Here is a 19,762-nt window from a genome sequence, read left to right as displayed (position 1 = left end):
AAAGCAAAGAGCTGGTCAAACTTTGACCACACTAAGGGCCAGTGTATTAGATAAGTAGTGAAAAACTCAAAAACTTACAGCACCTGGTATTCCTAGGCAGTCTCCCATCCAAGTACTAACTAGGCCCAACTCTGCTTCTGAGAGATCAGGCGAGATCAGGCGTGAACAGGGTGGTATGGCCGTAAGCGAAAGCTGCTGCAAAAGCCCCTATTTTAAGGTGAGGCACACTAAGTGCCATTATACTAGATAAGTAATGAATGAAATACAAAAAAAAAAAAATACTTCAAAATGAGCTACATTAAAGATAAGAGCATTAGTTAAGTAGTTAAAAACAGTCAAACTCTGTTTAAAGAACAGCTACTTTAAAGGCAATTGAATTAAATAAGCAGTAAGGGAAAGCAAAGAGCTGGTGAAACTTTGACCACACTAAGGGCCAGTGTATTAGATAAGTAGTGAAAAACTCAAAACTTACAGCACCTGGTATTCCTAAGCAGTCTCCCATCCAAGTACTAACTAGGCCCAACTCTGCTTAGCTTCTGAGACCAGACGAGATCAGGCGTGAACAGGGTGGTATGGCCGTAAGCAAAAGCTGCTGCAAAAAGCCCCTATTTTAAGGTGAGGCACACTAAGTGCCATTATACTAGATAAGTAATGAATGAAATACAAAAAAAATACTTCAAAATGAGCTACATTAAAGATAAGAGCATTAGTTAAGTAGTTAAAAACAGTCAAACTCTGTTTAAAGAACAGCTACTTTAAAGGCAATTGAATTAAATAAGCAGTAAGGGAAAGCAAAGAGCTGGTCAAACTTTGGCCACACTAAGGGCCAGTGTATTAGATAAGTAGTGAAAAAACTCAAAACTTACAGCACCTGGTATTCCTAGGCAGTCTCCCATCCAAGTACTAACTAGGCCCAACTCTGCTTAGCTTCTGAGACCAGGCGAGATCAGGCGTGAACAGGGTGGTATGGCCGTGGCGCAAAGCTGCTGCAAAAGCCCCTATTTTAAGGTGAGGCACACTAAGTGCCATTATACTAGATAAGTAATGAATGAAATACAAAAAAAAAAATACTTCAAAATGAGCTACATTAAAGATAAGAGCATTAGTTAAGTAGTTAAAAACAGTCAAACTCTGTTTAAAGAACAGCTACTTTAAAGGCAATTGAATTAAATAAGCAGTAAGGGAAAGCAAAGAGCTGGTCAAACTTTGACCACACTAAGGGCCAGTGTATTAGATAAGTAGTGAAAAAACTCAAAAACTTACAGCACCTGGTATTCCTAGGCAGTCTCCCATCCAAGTACTAACTAGGCCCAACTCTGCTTAGCTTCTGAGATCAAGACGAGATCAGGCGTGAACAGGGTGGTATGGCCGTAAGCAAAGCTGCTGCAAAAGCCCCTATTTTAAGGTGAGAGCACACTAAGTGCCATTATACTAGATAAGTAATGAATGAAATACAAAAAAAAAAAAAATACTTCAAAATGAGCTACATTAAAGATAAGAGCATTAGTTAAGTAGTTAAAAACAGTCAAACTCTGTTTAAAGAACAGCTACTTTAAAGGCAATTGAATTAAATAAGCAGTAAGGGAAAGCAAAGAGCTGGTCAAACTTTGACCACACTAAGGGCCAGTGTATTAGATAAGTAGTGAAAAACTCAAAAACTTACAGCACCTGGTATTCCTAGGCAGTCTCCCATCCAAGTACTAACTAGGCCCAACTCTGCTTAGCTTCTGAGATCAGGCGAGATCAGGCGTGAACAGGGTGGTATGGCCGTAAGTGAAAGCTGCTGCAAAAGCCCCTATTTTAAGGTGAGGCACACTAAGTGCAATTATACTAGATAGATAATGAATAAAATACAAAAAAATACTTCAAAATGAGCTACATTAAAGATAAGAGCATTAGTTAAGTAGTTAAAAACAGTCAAACTCTGTTTAAAGAACAGCTACTTTAAAGGCAATTGAATTAAATAAGCAGTAAGGGAAAGCAAAGAGCTGGTCAAACTTTGACCACACTAAGGGCCAGTGTATTAGATAAGTAGTGAAAAAACTCAAAAAACTTACAGCACCTGGTATTCCTAGGCAGTCTCCCATCCAAGTACTAACTAGGCCCAACTCTGCTTAGCTTCTGAGATCAGACGAGATCAGGCGTGAACAGGGTGGTATGGCCATAAGCAAAGCTGCTGCAAAAAGCCCCTATTTTAAGGTGAGGCACACTAAATTGCCATTATACTAGATAAGTAATGAATGAAATACAAAAAAAAAAATACTTCAAAATGAGCTACATTAAAGATAAGAGCATTAGTTAAGTAGTTAAAAACAGTCAAACTCTGTTTAAAGAACAGCTACTTTAAAGGCAATTGAATTAAATAAGCAGTAAGGGAAAGCAAAGAGCTGGTCAAACTTTGACCACACTAAGGGCCAGTGTATTAGATAAGTAGTGAAAAAACTCAAAACTTACAGCACCTGGTATTCCTAGGCAGTCTCCCATCCAAGTACTAACTAGGCCCAACTCTGCTTAGCTTCTGAGATCAGGCGAGATCAGGCGTGAACAGGGTGGTATGGCCATAAGCCCGAAGCTGCTGCAAAAGCCCCTATTTTAAGGTGAGGCACACTAAGTGCCATTATACTAGATAAGTAATGAATGAAATACAAAAAAAAATACTTCAAAATGAGCTACATTAAAGATAAGAGCATTAGTTAAGTAGTTAAAAACAGTCAAACTCTGTTTAAAGAACAGCTACTTTAAAGGCAATTGAATTAAATAAGCAGTAAGGGAAAGCAAAGAGCTGGTCAAACTTTGGCCACACTAAGGGCCAGTGTATTAGATAAGTAGTGAAAAAACTCAAAAACTTACAGCACCTGGTATTCCTAGGCAGTCTCCCATCCAAGTACTAACTAGGCCCAACTCTGCTTAGCTTCTGAGATCAGGCGAGATCAGGCGTGAACAGGGTGGTATGGCCGTGCGAAAGCTGCTGCAAAAAGCCCCTTATTTTAAGGTGAGGCACACTAAGTGCCATTATACTAGATAAGTAATGAATGAAATACAAAAAAAAAAATACTTCAAAATGAGCTACATTAAAGATAAGAGCATTAGTTAAGTAGTTAAAAACAGTCAAACTCTGTTTAAAGAACAGCTACTTTAAAGGCAATTGAATTAAATAAGCAGTAAGGGAAAGCAAAGAGCTGGTCAAACTTTGACCACACTAAGGGCCAGTGTATTAGATAAGTAGTGAAAAACTCTCAAAACTTACAGCACCTGGTATTCCTAGGCAGTCTCCCATCCAAGTACTAACTAGGCCCAACTCTGCTTAGCTTCTGAGATCAGGCGAGATCAGGCGTGAACAGGGTGGTATGGCCGTAAGCGAAAGCTGCTGCAAAAGCCCTATTTTAAGGTGAGGGCACACTAAGTGCCATTATACTAGATAAGTAATGAATGAAATACAAAAAAAAAAATACTTCAAAATGAGCTACATTAAAGATAAGAGCATTAGTTAAGTAGTTAAAAACAGTCAAACTCTGTTTAAAGAACAGCTACTTTAAAGGCAATTGAATTAAATAAGCAGTAAGGGAAAGCAAAGAGCTGGTCAAACTTTGACCACACTAAGGGCCAGTGTATTAGATAAGTAGTGAAAAACTCAAAACTTACAGCACCTGGTATTCCTAGGCAGTCTCCCATCCAAGTACAAACTAGGCCCAACTCTGCTTAGCTTCTGAGATCAGACGAGATCAGGCGTGAACAGGGTGGTATGGCCGTAAGCGAAAGCTGCTGCAAAAAGCCCCTATTTTAAGGTGAGGCACACTAAGTGCCATTATACTAGATAAGTAATGAATGAAATACAAAAAAATACTTCAAAATGAGCTACATTAAAGATAAGAGCATTAGTTAAGTAGTTAAAAACAGTCAAACTCTGTTTAAAGAACAGCTACTTTAAAGGCAATTGAATTAAATAAGCAGTAAGGGAAAGCAAAGAGCTGGTCAAACTTTGACCACACTAAGGGACAGTGTATTAGATAAGTAGTGAAAAAACTCAAAAACTTACAGCACCTGGTATTCCTAGGCAGTCTCCCATCCAAGTACTAACTAGGCCCAACTCTGCTTAGCTTCTGAGATCAGAGCGAGATCAGGCGTGAACAGGGTGGTATGGCCGTGTGAAAGCTGCTGCAAAAAGCCCCTATTTTAAGGTGAGGCACACTAAGTGCCATTATACTAGATAAGTAATGAATGAAATACAAAAAAAAATACTTCAAAATGAGCTACATTAAAGATAAGAGCATTAGTTAAGTAGTTAAAAACAGTCAAACTCTGTTTAAAGAACAGCTACTTTAAAGGCAATTGAATTAAATAAGCAGTAAGGGAAAGCAAAGAGCTGGTCAAACTTTGACCACACTAAGGGCCAGTGTATTAGATAAGTAGTGAAAAAAACTCAAAAACTTACAGCACCTGATACTCCTAGGCAGTCTCCCATCCAAGTACTAACTAGGCCCAACTCTGCTTAGCTTCTGAGATCAGAGCGAGATCAGGCGTGAACAGGGTGGTATGGCCGTAAGCGAAAGCTGCTGCAAAAAGCCCCTATTTTAAGGTGAGGCACACTAAGTGCCATTATACTAGATAAGTAATGAATGAAATACAAAAAAAAATACTTCAAAATGAGCTACATTAAAGATAAGAGCATTAGTTAAGTAGTTAAAAACAGTCAAACTCTGTTTAAAGAACAGCTACTTTAAAGGCAATTGAATTAAATAAGCAGTAAGGGAAAGCAAAGAGCTGGTCAAACTTTGACCACACTAAGAGGCCAGTGTATTAGATAAGTAGTGAAAAACTCAAAATCTTACAGCACCTGGTATTCCTAGGCAGTCTCCCATCCAAGTACTAACTAGGCCCAACTCTGCTTAGCTTCTGAGATCAGACGAGATCAGGCGTGAACAGGGTATGGTATGTGTCAAGTAAGAAAGCTACTGCAAAAAGCCCCTATTTTAAGGTGAGGCACACTAAGTGCCAATTATACTAGATAAGTAATGAATGAAATACAAAAAAAATACTTCAAAATGAGCTACATTAAAGATAAGAGCATTAGTTAAGTAGTTAAAAACAGTCAAACTCTGTTTAAAGAACAGCTACTTTAAAGGCAATTGAATTAAATAAGCAGTAAGGGAAAGCAAAGAGCTGGTCAAACTTTGACCACACTAAGGGCCAGTGTATTAGATAAGTAGTGAAAAACTCAAAAACTTACAGCACCTGGTATTCCTAGGCAGTCTCCCATCCAAGTACTAACTAGGCCCAACTCTGCTTAGCTTCTGAGATCAGGCGAGATCAGGCGTGAACAGGGTGGTATGGCCGTGCTAAAGCTACTGCAAAAAGCCCCTATTTTAAGGTGAGGCACACTAAGTGCCAATATACTAGATAAGTAATGAATGAAATACAAAAAAATACTTCAAAATGAGCTACATTAAAGATAAGAGCATTAGTTAAGTAGTTAAAAACAGTCAAACTCTGTTTAAAGAACAGCTACTTTAAAGGCAATTGAATTAAATAAGCAGTAAGGGAAAAGCAAAGAGCTGGTCAAACTTTGACCACACTAAGGGCCAGTGTATTAGATAAGTAGTGAAAAAACTCAAAACTTACAGCACCTGGTATTCCTAGGCAGTCTCCCATCCAAGTACTAACTAGGCCCAACTCTGCTTAGCTTAGATTCTGAGATCAGACATGAACAGGGTGGTGGTGGGCCGTAAGCAAAATCTGCTGCAAAAGCCCCTATTTTAAGGTGAGGCACACTAAGTGCCATTATACTAGATAAGTAATGAATGAAATACAAAAAAAAAAAAATACTTCAAAATGAGCTACATTAAAGATAAGAGCATTAGTTAAGTAGTTAAAAACAGTCAAACTCTGTTTAAAGAACAGCTACTTTAAAGGCAATTTAATTAAATAAGCAGTAAGGGAAAGCAAAGAGCTGGTCAAACTTTGACCACACTAAGGGCCAGTGTATTAGATAAGTAGTGAAAAAACTCAAAAACTTACAGCACCTGGTACTCCTAGGCAGTCTCCCATCCAAGTACTAACTAGGCCCAACTCTGCTTAGCTCCTGAGATCAGACGAGATCAGGCGTGAACAGGGTGGTATGGCCGTAAGCGAAAGCTGCTGCAAAAAGCCCCCTATTTTAAGGTGAGGCACACTAAGTGCCATTATACTAGATAAGTAATGAATGAAATACAAAAAAAAATACTTCAAAATGAGCTACATTAAAGATAAGAGCATTAGTTAAGTAGTTAAAAACAGTCAAACTCTGTTTAAAGAACAGCTACTTTAAAGGCAATTGAATTAAATAAGCAGTAAGGGAAAGCAAAGAGCTGGTCAAACTTTGACCACACTAAGGGCCAGTGTATTAGATAAGTAGTGAAAAACTCAAAACTTACAGCACCTGGTATTCCTAGGCAGTCTCCCATCCAAGTACTAACTAGGCCCAACTCTGCTTAGCTTCTGAGATCAGACGAGATCAGGCGTGAACAGGGTGGTATGGCCATAAGCGAAAGCTGCTGCAAAAGCCCCTATTTTAAGGTGAGGCACACTAAGTGCCATTATACTAGATAAGTAATGAATGAAATACAAAAAAATACTTCAAAATGAGCTACATTAAAGATAAGAGCATTAGTTAAGTAGTTAAAAACAGTCAAACTCTGTTTAAAGAACAGCTACTTTAAAGGCCATTGAATTAAATAAGCAGTAAGGGAAACCAAAGAGCTGGTCAAACTTTGACCACACTAAGGGCCAGTGTATTAGATAAGTAGTGAAAAAACTCAAAAACTTTCAGCACCTGGTATTCCTAGGCAGTCTCCCATCAGAAGTACTAACTAGGCCCAACTTTGTTAGCTTCTGAGATCAGACGAGATCAGGCGTGAACAGGGTGGTATGGCCGTGGCGATAGCTGCTGCAAAAGCCCCTATTTTAAGGTGAGGCACACTAAGTGCCATTATACTAGATAAGTAATGAATGAAATACAACAAAAAATACTTCAAAATGAGCTACATTAAAGATAAGAGCATTAGTTAAGTAGTTAAAAACAGTCAAACTCTGTTTAAAGAACAGCTACTTTAAAGGCAATTGAATTAAATAAGCAGTAAGGGAAAGCAAAGAGCTGGTCAAACTTTGACCACACTAAGGGCCAGTGTATTAGATAAGTAGTGAAAAACTCAAAACTTACAGCACTTGGTATTCCTAGGCAGTCTCCCATCCAAGTACTAACTAGGCCCAACTCTGCTTAGCTTCTGAGATCAGGCGAGATCAGGCGTGAATTTTTTTTTTTTTTATTTTTACACAAAGTACAAGCGATAAACTACAATAAACCACCTGAAGAAACCCTTTTACATGGGGCAGTACACCTTTGTAAAATTAAACATAAAATTAACATACATAGGTTCCAACATCCGGCTCTTTTAAAACATATATAAAATCAACCGTCGTCATCAGGCATCTTCCAGTCAAATTCTTCAAAGATCTTATATACATCATAAGTAAAAATGTGATAAAAGTCATTGAGTTTTCCCAAGTTCTTGTAGTAACATTACAAATATTTCAGATAGTTTTCAGCTTTTTCTTCATTATTCTTTCAATATCCAAGACAGATTTCTCTCTTTTTGCCACCACCTTCTCTCCCCATATTGCTCCTTTCATTAGCATAACAAGAAGATTAATGATTTTGCTATTTTTTCCACTCCTTATATTCACCCAACATTACAATTTTATTCCATTCTGATTCGTCTTCATAGTGCTCTCTTTTCAAAAATTCAAACAGTCTTTTGCATTTAGTTTTTAAAATGTCCAGTTCTTTGCAATATAAAAACAGGTGCAGGAAGCCTTCATCCTCTTTGTTGCACACCTTACAGATGGAGCTCTGCTCCATTTCCAATCTTAATGTAAAATCACGTCTGTAAAAATAGCTTTGTGTCTGATAAAAATTCCAGGTTTCCCAGTTTCGTTTCAACTATCCTTCCTTTTATGTTACTCCATATGTTTTCTTCTTTCAAGTCTTTATATTTCTGCTTCCAATAGTCATTTGCTTTAGGTTTCTTAAAAATCGTATCTCTAAAAACACCATAAAACATTTTGACAGTACATTCCTTGAAAATATGTAGTTTCTCTCTAAAAATAGCGTTCACATCTTTCTCCGGTTCACCTGGCTCCATATTTTCAATTTTTTTTCTCAATCCAGTCTTTTGGTATTGCATTTTTAATCATGCAGTACTTATTTATGATTTCTTGTTTGGTATAGTCCTCCTTAGCTTCTTCCATAGTGTCAAAAACATATTGAACTGGTAAAAATCCCTCTTTGAACTCATACAGAACATCTCTTACTCTCGCTATCCCCACATCCCACCATTTCTTAAAAAACAACTCTTTTCCTTGATTCACAATATTCTTGTTTAAAAACAATGGTTGATTTAAAATGTCCTCTCGTCCCTTCGGGATGTAATGCACATGCTTTAAAAACTCTCCCCAGGCACTCAACTGTTCCTTGTAAAAATCTGGCAAATCTTTCCACATCCAGTTTTTTGTTCTCATCCATAAAATATTCTCCCCCATATTGACATTCCCACATTTGTAAAAATACAACATAGTTTTTTCCAAACAGTTTCAATTCTTGCATCAGATATTTCTTCACCAGTTTAACTCTCAAACATTTCTTCCTTTGTACAACATCAATAAGACCCAAGCCGCCTTTCTCAACAGCCCCTACAAGGGTGTCATCACGCAATCCTCGGTGGCTTTCCCTCCATAAATACTCAGTAAAACATTTTTTCAATCTTTTTCAACCCACAGAGGCATACTTGTAACATATAAAAAATAACAAATCTTTGAAGTCATTAAAACATTCAAAATTAAGACCTTTCCTTTCAAGCACAGATTTCTTGTTTTCCACCAGTTCATCCTTCTTTCAATATCTCCTAAAATTCCTTCCCACATGATCTCATTTGTTTTCTTGTCATCCTCTCCATGCTAACTCCTAAAATCTTCATTTCCTTAACTTCTTTAAAGTTAAAAGTGTCTATTAAGGCTGGGGCTCCGCCAAATCTCATGTACATTGTTTTATCCTCATTTATTTTCCCCAGTTTATTACAGAATTCCTGAACTACGTCCATAGCCACCTTAACACTATATGCGTCTCTTACTATTAACGTTGTGTCATCTGCGTATTGGAAAATCCTATTCTCTGATCTACCTCCTTCAATATCGATTCCTCTCACATTCTTCTCTCCTCTTACTGCTAAGCCCAGAGGCTCTGCCACCAAGGAATATAAAAGCGCTGAAAGGGGACATCCCTGCCTTACAGATCTTGTGAGCTTAAAACATTTAGTTAAAAACCATTGCATTTAATCCTCGTCACCACTCCTTTGTATAAAATCTTAATCCATCTGATAAAATTTTCCCCGAAGCCAAAACTCTTTAAATCCCAAATAAAAACTGATGCTCCACTCGGTCAGAAGGCTTTTTCAAAATCAAGACTTACAATGTAACCTTCAGATTTTTGTCCTTTATATAACTTATTGTCCCTAATACTAATTGTAGTATCTGATATATCTCTGCCTTTCACTCCATATGCTTGATTTGTCTTGATAATTTTTGGCATCACCTCCTTTAGTCTATTAGCTAAAACCTTAGATAAAATTTTTAAGTCAGTGTTCAACATTGTCAAAGTCTGTAATTTTCAATTCTTTTTATCTCCTTTCTTCTTATAAATAATTTTCATTAAACCCATACTCATTCTTAAATTCATGTGTCCCTTATTAAAAATGTCATCATACACTTTCTTTAAAATGCCAATTAAAATACCCTTGAAAACAATATAAAATTCATTGCCTAGACCATCAATTCCTGGACTTTTATTCCTGTTCAATTCGTTTATGGCTCTTTCTATTTCTCCTTCATTTATTTCCATATACGCAAGCTTCTTTGTCTTCCTTTTCAACTTTTGTTTCAATTATGTTGAACAATTCTTCACATTCATCTTGCACCCCTTCAGTTGTAAAAGTTTCTCATAATACATTTTTATCTCTTCTAGTATTTCTTTGTTATCCTTTATTTCTTCTCCATTCTCATTTTTAATAGCTGTTATCATTTCAGCTTTCCCTTCCTCTTTTCTAGATTAAAGAAAAATTTTGTACATTTCTCTCCTTCCACTATATATCTAGCTTTACTTCTTAAACGTGCACCTTCATATTTTCTTCTTCTAAAACTTTAAGTTTATCTTCCAGATCTTTTATTTTTTGACACATTCTTCTCATTATTCTGATTAAGCTCCCTTTCTAAGTTCTCTCTTGTTTTTATTTCTGTGTACCTTTTTACATCTCTCCACCGATCTACAAAACTGTATAGTATGTCTTTTAATTAGAAACTTAACGTTTTCCCACCATATCCTTTTATCTTACACATACATTTCATTCTGTTTTTCTTTTCTATCAATTCTTTTATGTCTTGGACATAGCTGTCTCTTTAAAATCTCAGCATTTAAAACCCAAACACCTGCCCCCTTTTAATCGTGCTCCAGTCCACTTTCATAAATAGTGGTTTATGGTCACTTAAACTTGTTCCTCATATCTCATATCTTCAATAAAACCCTCTACATTTCTTGAACACAAAATAAAATCAATTCTCGTTTGGCACATAAAATTCCCTACCATTTGCCTTCTAGAATATTGTCTTCTTTTCCCATTTCTCTCTCTCACACATCTACCATATTATTGTTTCTCATCAACAAATTCAATTCCTTCCTTCCTGTATCGGTTTTAAAAACCATTCCGTCAGCCATATCTAACTTGCTTAAAACAGTATTAAAATCCCCCAATACAATAGCATACTTATATTTCATTAAAAATATCCTTAGATCCTTAAAAATCCCTCTTTTCCTTCTCTTCAACAGGCGCATCGACATTTACCACAGTTACTTTGTTGTCATCATGTTCCATTTCTATTGCCAAACATTTCCCTACATCATCTTTGTAAACAACTTTTGTAAACCACATTCCATGTTTCTTCTTATTAAAAAAGCCACCCCTCTGCCATATCTTTTATCCTCAGTGCTGCATAATATATCACCATCCCATCTTTTGCTTATTTCACATTTGTGCTTTTCTCTCAGTTTGTTTCTTGCAATACTATTACATCTACATTTTTAAACATCTCTTTCACCTTTTCAAACTTGTTAAAATCTAAGAGCCCTCTGGCATTAAATGTAATGAGACTTAAAACCATAAAAATGAATACATAAAAACGTTAATAAAACCAATGTCTTTAGCTTGTGTCATCAAACCCTTTAACAGTTCAAATCGATTCTTTAAAAAGTCTTTGTTAGCATTTCTTTTCTTTACCCCATCTAAACTGGGTTTTACCTTGATTTGACGTTTTCTTATGCTTATTTTTGATGTTCCTACTGCCATTTCTTCTGTGTCATCTTTAACATCCTCATCTGCATCAAAATATCCTCAAAGTCCCTAGTAATGTCGATCAGTTCCCTTCTGTCTGTTTCGCAGCTTGTGCATGCATGCTGGTCTTTTTGTTCCTCCGTGATTTTACATCGTCTGTCTTGTGATTGTCTGTCCTCCTCATTCTTCTCTGTCTCATCAATAATGTTTTGAACTTCAGTCTTCTCCATTTGTTTCAAGCGTTCATTGTCCATATGTTCTCCCAACCCCTGGCCCTCAATAATGTCTTTGCCATGCCAGCTTGATTTTCTCTTTCCTGTGGTAAGCCTTCTTCTTGTTCGACTACGCTGTCCCGCTCATGCACCTGCCCACTCCATGAGTCTCTTCATCCTCATACCAACAATCACACTTATTTAAAACCTTTTTACAATCCGGGCACTTAACGCATTGCAATCCCTGGCAAAATGTCCTCTCTCCTCACACTTAAAGCACTTAAAATCTGGGCAGTCTTTCAAGACGTGCTCAGGGCTCATGCACAACCGACAGGTTTTAACCTGATGGCTGTGCATCACCTAAAATACTGAAGCCCTTCAGCTGTTTCCAGCCTTGTGCTGTCTGGGAGAACACTACTTCCCGCCAAGCGACATTTTACAAATCGTGTGCCATCTTCAACAGTTGTGCCCGGATAAACCCGTCTCTTGATGTCCGAAATAGGGGTAACTCCCCACCCTTGCAGTTTATCTAAAAATATCTGATGCGTCAATGTAGCGGGCATGTGCATGAATGAGACAACGTAGTCTCTGTTTAGCAACCTCTTTACGCCGCACAGTGTCTCTTTTATCATTAAACCTTCAACCAACAGTTCAACATCGTCGATATTCTCTAATGTCATTCGTATTCCTTATTTTGTTTAGGTCTTACCGCCAAGACATTTCCTTTGCCGACCTTTTCCGTTACAGCTTTTATGATGTCCCCGCCCTCGCATTCACATTACAGATGTCCACCGTCACAGTTGCTTCTTTCAGGTAATCCTTCTTTGAGTTGTTTCTCTTTTGTTCCTTATCTTTTGCATTCCCATCTAAATCGTTTATTTCCAGTTCCGTGTTCATTAACCAATTCTGTTTCTCAGCCAAGTCCAAGTTCATAGCCATCTGTCCGTCCGCCATAGATGAAAAAAAAAATAAATAAATAAAAAAAAATAAATAAATAAATAAAAAATAAATAAATAAATAACTGAATAAAACCACCTTCCAGACAGCACTAGGCTGCTGTTGAGGTGGTTTAAACACTCTACAAACACACAAAAAACTAAATTAAAGTCCGAAAAAGTTCACAAAATAAACACTAATAATAAACACAAAATGGAGAGAGCCTTCCTCTCCCAACTACTGCCAAGTCACTTCCTGTGTGCTCTCTAGCGCCAACAGGGTGGTATGGCACGTGTGTCTAGGCAGCTGCTGCAAAAAGCCCTATTTTAAGGTGAGGGCACACTAAAAAGTGCCATTATACTAGATAAGTAATGAATGAAATACAAAAAAAAAAAATACTTCAAAATAGGCTACATTAAAGATAAGGCATTAGTTAAGTGGTTAAAAACAGTCAAACTCTGTTTAAAAGAACAGCTACTTTAAAGGCTATTGAATTAAATAAGCAGTAAGGAAAGCAAAAGAGCTGGTCAAACTTTGACCACACTAAGGCCAGTGTATTAGATAAGTAGTGAAAAAAAACTCAAAACCCACAGCACCTGGTATTCCTAGGCAGTCTCCCATCCAAGTACTAACTAGGCCCAACTCTGCTTAGCTTCTGAGATCAGGCGAGATCAGGCGTGAATTTTTTTTTTTTTTTTTTATTATTTTTACACAAACGATACAAACTACAATAAACCACCTGAAGAAACCCTTTTACATGGGAGTACACCTTTGTAAAATTAAACATAAAATTAACATACATAGGTTCCGACATCCGACTCTTTTAAAACATACATAAAATCAACTGTCGTCATCAGGCATCTTCCAGTCAAATTCTTCAAAGATCTTATATACATCATAAGTAAAAATGTGATAAAAGTAATTGAGTTTTCCCAAGTTCTTGTAGTAACAATACAAATATTTCAGATAGTTTTCAGCTTTTTTCTTCAATATTCTTTCAATATCCAAGACAGATTTCTCTTTGCCACCACCCTTCTCTCTCCCCATATTGCCCTTCTTCATTAGCATGACAAGAAGATTAATGATTTGCTATTTTTACACTCCTTATATTCACCCAACATTACAATTTTATTCCATTCTGATTCGTCTTCATATGCTCTCCTTCAAAAGTTCAAACAGTCTTCTTTGCATTTAGTTTTTAAATGTCCAGTTCTTTTGCAATATAAAACAGGTGCAGGAAGTCAACTTCTTGTGAGTTGCACCTTACAGATGGAGCTCCTGCTCCATTCCAATCTTGTAAAAATCACGTCTGTAAAAATAGCTTTGTGTCTGATTAAAATTCCAGGTTTCCCCAGTTTGCTTCAACTATCCTTCCTTTATGTTACCATATGTTTTCTTCTTTCAAATCTTTTATATTTCTGCTTCCAATAGTCATTTGCTTTAGGTTTCCTTAAAAATCAGATTCTAAAAACACTATAAAACATTTTGATTAGTGCTATCTTTGTGTGGCCATGGTTTCTCTCAAAAATAGCCTACATCTTTCTCCGGTCTACCTGGCTCCATATTTTCAATTTTTCAACCCAGTCTTTTTGGTATTGCGTTTAATCATGCAGTACTTATTTATGATTTCTTTGTTTGGTATAGTCCTCTCTAGCTTCTTCCATAGTGTCAAAACATATTGAACTGGTAAAATCCTCTTGAACTCATACAGAAACATCTCTTACTCTCGCTTATCCCCACATCCCAAATTTTACTTTCTTAAAAACAAATCCTTCCTTGATTCAATATTCTTGTTTAAAAACAATGGTTGATTTAAAATGTCTCTGCTCCTTCGGGATGTAACAATGCACATGCTTTAAAACTCTCCCCAGGCACTCAACTGTTCCTTGTAAAAATCTGGCAAATCTTTCCACATCCAGTTTTTTGCTCTCATCCATAAAATATTCTCCCATATTGACATTGCTACATTTGTTTAAAAATACAACATAGTTTTTTCCAAACAGTTTCCAATTCTTGCATCCAGATATTTCTTCACCAGTTTAACTCTCAAACATTTCTTCCTCGTGCAACATCAATAAGACCCAAGCCGCCTTTCTCAACAGCTCCCTGCTAAGGTGTCATACGCAACTCTCGGTGGCTTTCCTCCCATAAATACTCAGTAAAACATTTTTCAATCTTTTTCAACCCACAGAGGCATACTTGTAACATATAAAAATAACAAATCTTTGAAGTCATTAAAACATTCAAAATTAAGACCTTCCTTTCAAGCACAGATTTCTTTGTTTTCCACTGTTCATCCTTCTTTTCAATATCTCCCTAAAATTCCTTCCACATGATCTCATTTGTTTTCTTGTCATCCTCTCCCATGCTAACTCCTAAAATTTCATTTCTTAATTTCTTTAAAGTTAAAAGTGTCTGTTAAGGCTGGGTCGCCAAATCCTATGTAATATTGTTTTATCTCATTTATTTTCTCTCCGGATTTATTACATTCTCTGGAATCATTCTATAGCCACCTTAACACTATGTAATGCCTCTTTACTATTAACGTTGTGTCATCTGGGCGCATTGGCAAATCCTAATTCTCTGATCTACCTCCTTCAATATCGCATTCTCTCACATTCTTCTCCTCTACTGCTAAGCCCAGAGTGGCTCTGCCACCAAGGAATATAAAAGCGCTGGAAAGGGGACATCCCCTGCCTTTACAGATCTTGTGAGCTTAAAACATTTAAAGGTTAAAAACCATTGCATTTAATCCGCCACCACCTCTTTGTATAAAAATCTTAATCCATCTGATAAAATTTCCCTAAGCCAAAACTCTTAAAATCCCAAATAAAAACTGATGCTCCACTCGGTCGAAGGTTTTTCTGAAATCAAGACTTACAAATGTAACCTCCAGATTTTTGTCCTTTATATAACTTATTGTGTCCCTAATACTAATTGTAGCCCTGATATATCTCTGCCTTTCACCATATGCTTGATTTGTCTTGATAATTTTGCATCACCTCCTTTAGTCTATTAGCTAAAACCTTAGGATAAAATTTTTTAAGTCAGTGTTCAAATATTGTCAAAGGTCTGTAATTTTTCAATTCTTTTTTATCTCCTTTCTTCTTATAAATAATTTTCATTAAACCCATACTCATTCTTAAATTCATGTCCTTATTAAAAATGTCATCATACACTTCCTTTAAATGCCAATTAAAATACTCCTTTGAAAACAATATAAAATTCATTGCCTAGACCATCAATTCCTGGACTTTTATTCCTGTTCAATTCTGGCACGGCTCTTTTCTATTTCTCCTTCATTTATTTCATATCGCAGTTTTTGTCTTCTTTTTTCAACTTTTGTTTCCAATTGTTGAACAATTCTTCAAGCATTCATCTTGCACCCTTCAGTTGTAAAAAGTTTCTCATAATACATTTTTATCTCTAGTATTTCTTTATATCCTTTATTTTTCTCCATACTATTTTTAATAGCTGTTATCATTTCAGCTTTCTTTCCTCTTTTCTAGATTAAAGAAAAATTTGTAATACTTTCCACTATATATTCAGCTTTACTTTAAACGTGCACCTTCATATTTTTCTTCTTCTTAAACTTTAAGTTTTATCTTCCAGATCTTTTTTTATTTTTGACATATCTTTCTCATTATTCTGGATTAAGCTCCCTTTCTAAGTTCTCTCTTGTTTTTATTTCTGTGTACCTTTTTAGTGATCTCTCCACCATCTGCAAAACTGTATAGTATGTCTTTAATTAGAAACTTTAACGCTTTTCCCCACTCATATCCTTTATCTTCCACATACATTGCCTTGCTTTTCTTTTTTCTATCAATCTTTTTATGTCTTGGACATAGCTGTCTCTTTTAAAACCTCAGCATTTAAAACCCAAACACCTGGCCTCCCTTTTAATCGTGCTCCAGTCCACTTTCATAAATAGTGCTTATGGTCACTTAAACTTTGTTTTCCTCTTACATCTCATCTTCAATAAACCTCTACATTTCTTGAACACAAAATAAAATCAATTGCTTGGCACATAAAAATTCCCTACCATTTGCCTCTAGAATATTGTCTTTTCCCATTTTCTCTCGCCACACATCTACCATATTATTGTTTTTCATCAACAAATTCACCTCCTTCCTTCCTGTATCGGTTTTAAAAATCCATTCCATTAGCTATATCTAACTTGTTTAAAAGTAGACAAATCCTCTAATACAATAGCATACTTATATTTCATTAAAAATATCCTTAGATCCTTAAAAAAATCCTCTTTCCTTCTCTTCAACAGGTGCATGGACATTACCACAATTACTTTGTTAAGCTATCATGTTCCATTTCCTATTGCCAAACATTTCTACACTTTCTGTCTTTAAACAACTTTGTAAACCACATCTGTATTTCTTTTCTATTAAAAGGCTACCTCTCTGCCATATCTTTTATCCTCATTGCTGCATAATATATCACCATCCCATCTTTTGTTTATTTCACACTGCAGTTTTTCAGCTTGTTTCTTGCAATACTATTACATCTACATTTTTAAACATCTCTTTCACCTTTTCAAACTTGTTGTACCTAAGAGCTCCTCTGCATTAAATGTAGCCAGACTTAAACCATAAAATGAATAACAAAACGCTCATAAAACCAATGTCTTTAGTTTAGTCATCCAAACCTTAACAGTTCAAATCGATTCTCTTAAAAAGTCTTTGTTAGCATTTCTTTCTTTATCCCATCTAAACTGGCTTACCTGATTTGACGCTTTCTTTATGCTTATCTTGATGTTCCTACTGCCATTTCTTCTGTGTCGCTCTTTAACATCCTCTCATCTGCATCCGAAATATCCTCAAAGTCCCTAGTAATGTCGTATCAAAAGCAAAATTCCTTCTCTGTCTGTTTCGCTTTGTGCAGGGCGTTATCTTTTGTTCCTCCATGATTTTACATCGCCTGTCTCTAGGATTGTCTGTCCTCCTATTCTTCTCTGTCTCATCAATAATGTTTTGAACTTCAGCCTTCCATTTGTTTCAAACGCTCATTGTCTATATGTTCTCCAACCCCTGGTCTCTGGCCAATGTCTTTGCCTGGGCCAGCTGATTTTCTCATGTGGTAAGCCTTCTTCTTTGTTCGACTCACGCTGTCCCGCCTATGCACCTGCCCACTCACATGAGTCTTCTATCCATACCAACTCACACTTATTTAAAACCTTTTACAATCCGCAATTTAACCGCATTGCAATCCCTGGCAAAAATGTCCTCTCACACTTAAAGCATTCTAAAATCTGGGCGCAGTCTTTCAAGATGCTGTTTCGCCCATGCACAGCCGCAGTTTTAAACCTGATGGCCGTGCATCACTCCTAAATACTGAAGCCCTTCAGCTGTTTCAGCCTTGTGCTGTAATGGAGAGACACACTACTTCTCGGCCATGCATACAAATCAGCCATTCGGGCCAGTTGTGCCCGGATAAACACGCCTCTTTTGATGTCCTAAATAGTAAATTCTCACCTTGTAGCTTATCTAAAAACATCTGACGCCAATAAGCGGAAAAGGAATGAGACAACGTAGTCTCTGTTTTGCAACCTCTTTACTTCGCACAGTGTCTTTTATCATTAAAACCTCAAATCAACAGTTCAATATCACGATATTCTTTTAATGTCACTTCGTATTCTCTTATTTTATTTAGGTCTTACCAAGATACTTTGCCGACCTTTTCCGTTACAGCTTTTGTGATGTCCTCAGCCTCGATTCAGCATTACAGATGTCCACCGTCATGCAGCGTTCTTTCAGGTAATCCTTCTTTGGATTTGCTTCTCTTTTTGTTCCTTATCTTTTGCATTCCCATCTCGTTGCCATTTCCCAGTCTTGTTCATTAAACCACCCTTGGTTTCTTCCAGCCAAGTCCAAGTTCAGGCATCTGTCCATCCATAGATGAAAGAGAAAAAAAAAAAAAAAAAAATTGAATAAAACCACCTTCCAGACAGCACTAGGCTGCTGTTAGGTGGCTGAAACACCACAAAACACACACAAAACCAAATTAGTCCTAAAAAGTTCACAAAATAAACACTAATAAACATTAAAATGGAGGAGAGCTTCTCTCTCCCAACTACTGCCAAGTCACTTTCTGTGTGCTCTCTAGCGCTAACAACAGTAGGGCACAGTAAGCAAAGCTGCTGCAAAGCTCCCTATTTTGGCGTGAGGCACACTGGCAAGCATTATACTAGATATAATGAATGAAATACAAAAAAAAATACTTCAAAATGGTTTTATTAAAGATAAGAGCATTAGCTAAGTAGTTAAAACAGTCAAACTCTGTTTAAAGAACAGCTACTAAAGGCAATTAAATTCTAAACACAGTATGAAATAAAGAGTCATCAAACTTGACCACTCATGGGCCAGTGTATTAGAGGTAGAAAAATCTCAAAAATTTAGCAGCACCTGCAGTATTCCTGGTGGCAGTCTCCCATCCAAGTACCAACTAGGCCCAACTTACTTAGTTTGAGATCAGACGAGATCAGGCGGAACAGGTGGTATGGCCGTGTTTAAAAAGCTGCTGCAAAAAGCCTCATTTTAAGGAAACACTAAGTGCATTATACTAGATAAGTAATGAATGAAATACAAAAAAATACTTCAAATGAGCTATTAAAGATAAGAGCATTAGTTAAGTAGTTGTTAAACACCTCTGTTTAAAGAACAGCTACTTTGTGCTGCAATTGAATCTAAATACAGTAAGGGAAAGCAAAGAGCTGGTCAAACTTCTGACCACACTAAGGGCTAAATGTATTAGATAAGCAGTGAAAAAACCCAAAAACTCCACAGCACCTGGTATTCCTGGGCAGCCCCCATTCAGCAATAGTCTAGGCCCAACTTGCTTAGCTTCCTGAGATCAGACAAGATCAGGCGTGGAACAGCGGTATGGCCAGAGCCAAAGCTGCTGCAAAATCCTTATTTTAAGGTGAGGTACCATGTGCCATTATACTAGATAAATAATGAATGAAATATTAAAAAAAAAAATACTTCAAAATGAGCTTAGACAGATAAGAGCATACAAGTAGTTAAACAGTCAAACTCTGTTTAAAGAAGCTACTTTAGCGCAATTGAATTAAATAAGCAGTAAGTGAAAGCAAAGAGCTGGTCAAATCCTTTGACCACACTAAGGGCCAGTGTATTAGATAAGAGAAAAACTCAAAACCTACAGCAATCTGCATTCCTAAGCAGTTCCTCA

General features: G+C 36.6%; 3 non-coding genes and 12 pseudogenes across 3 annotated transcripts; all 15 read right to left on the bottom strand.

The window, feature by feature from the left end:
* Positions 1 to 465: 465 nt before the first annotated feature.
* Positions 466 to 584, bottom strand: LOC122337783 (annotated as a pseudogene).
* A 275-nt stretch (positions 585 to 859) lies between these two features.
* LOC122337739 lies at positions 860 to 978 on the bottom strand (annotated as a pseudogene).
* Positions 979 to 1,256: 278 nt separating this feature from the next.
* On the bottom strand, positions 1,257 to 1,376 carry LOC122337763. Its single transcript, XR_006249571.1, has one exon. It is a non-coding gene; the product is annotated as a 5S ribosomal RNA (ribosomal RNA).
* Positions 1,377 to 1,656: 280 nt separating this feature from the next.
* LOC122337774 lies at positions 1,657 to 1,775 on the bottom strand (annotated as a pseudogene).
* Positions 1,776 to 2,050: 275 nt separating this feature from the next.
* Positions 2,051 to 2,169, bottom strand: LOC122337767. The gene has a single exon (XR_006249575.1). It is a non-coding gene; the product is annotated as a 5S ribosomal RNA (ribosomal RNA).
* A 278-nt stretch (positions 2,170 to 2,447) lies between these two features.
* Positions 2,448 to 2,566, bottom strand: LOC122337650 (annotated as a pseudogene).
* A 277-nt stretch (positions 2,567 to 2,843) lies between these two features.
* LOC122337693 lies at positions 2,844 to 2,962 on the bottom strand (annotated as a pseudogene).
* A 278-nt stretch (positions 2,963 to 3,240) lies between these two features.
* Positions 3,241 to 3,359, bottom strand: LOC122337795 (annotated as a pseudogene).
* Positions 3,360 to 3,635: 276 nt separating this feature from the next.
* Positions 3,636 to 3,754, bottom strand: LOC122337775 (annotated as a pseudogene).
* Positions 3,755 to 4,029: 275 nt separating this feature from the next.
* Positions 4,030 to 4,149, bottom strand: LOC122337698 (annotated as a pseudogene).
* Positions 4,150 to 4,425: 276 nt separating this feature from the next.
* Positions 4,426 to 4,545, bottom strand: LOC122337672 (annotated as a pseudogene).
* Positions 4,546 to 4,822: 277 nt separating this feature from the next.
* On the bottom strand, positions 4,823 to 4,946 carry LOC122337757 (annotated as a pseudogene).
* A 274-nt stretch (positions 4,947 to 5,220) lies between these two features.
* On the bottom strand, positions 5,221 to 5,339 carry LOC122337713 (annotated as a pseudogene).
* Positions 5,340 to 6,008: 669 nt separating this feature from the next.
* On the bottom strand, positions 6,009 to 6,127 carry LOC122337800 (annotated as a pseudogene).
* Positions 6,128 to 6,403: 276 nt separating this feature from the next.
* Positions 6,404 to 6,522, bottom strand: LOC122337766. Its single transcript, XR_006249574.1, has one exon. It is a non-coding gene; the product is annotated as a 5S ribosomal RNA (ribosomal RNA).
* Positions 6,523 to 19,762: the final 13,240 nt, after the last annotated feature.

This window comes from Puntigrus tetrazona, unplaced genomic scaffold, assembly GCF_018831695.1.
Source record: "Puntigrus tetrazona isolate hp1 unplaced genomic scaffold, ASM1883169v1 S000000975, whole genome shotgun sequence".
Lineage (NCBI taxonomy): Eukaryota > Metazoa > Chordata > Actinopteri > Cypriniformes > Cyprinidae > Puntigrus > Puntigrus tetrazona.
The sequence above is the reverse complement of the archived record's forward strand: the minus strand, read 5'-3'. Positions and strand labels throughout refer to the sequence as shown.